This window comes from Sinocyclocheilus anshuiensis, unplaced genomic scaffold, assembly GCF_001515605.1.
Source record: "Sinocyclocheilus anshuiensis isolate Anshui unplaced genomic scaffold, SAMN03320099.WGS_v1.1 scaffold3861, whole genome shotgun sequence".
Classification (NCBI taxonomy): Eukaryota; Metazoa; Chordata; class Actinopteri; order Cypriniformes; family Cyprinidae; genus Sinocyclocheilus; species Sinocyclocheilus anshuiensis.
Window position 1 is genome coordinate 23869 of NW_015546230.1, and position 717 is coordinate 24585.

Genomic DNA, 717 nt, shown 5'->3' on the forward strand with positions numbered 1-717 from the left:
TCTCATAATAAACAACAAAGCGCAGATGTATGTACAATGTAAGTAAGAGATTAATTTCACAGTGTATACAGCTTCAGTGATTAACGATAGTTGTTTTTTTTGAGAGTGCTTAAACTTGCAATAGATCAATGTTAGTGATAATGTCACTTTCTAGGCTATATATAATTTATTCGCTGTTTGAATAGCCTAACCGTGGAAAGGAAACGTTATATACTTATCAATTTCTAACCTTTTTATTAAATTGCAATCACGTTAAATACAAATTCAGTCACATTAAACATTTTTTTTAGCCTACATGACACCCATGTCTTGTTCGTCTAAAAAGACGGGTTTATGATGTTTAATACATTTGGCTGCTTTTAGCCTTACCCTGGAGTTGGTTCACTCTCCGCTTATGCATATAGCCTATACAGCGCTCTGGGTAAATACATCCACAAGAAATTGAAAATGAAAGTTTGAAGCCAACTTTTCATTTGGTTCATTTTGATGGTGCGAATTGAACAAAGAACTGCAAAGGGTTACACGGACCCTGTGCCTCCCCTGCCTCCCCCGACGAGCCGCCACTGTGTTTGACAGCCTACATCCTTCACAGATGGACACTGCAGTGATGTAGGTTTAAAATGAATTAAACATTTTGTCCTAGATGGCGGATCCAAAGCGCAACTTTTGTTAATAAAACTTTCATTTATTCGTTTAATAGCCTATAAGTGAGTGTCT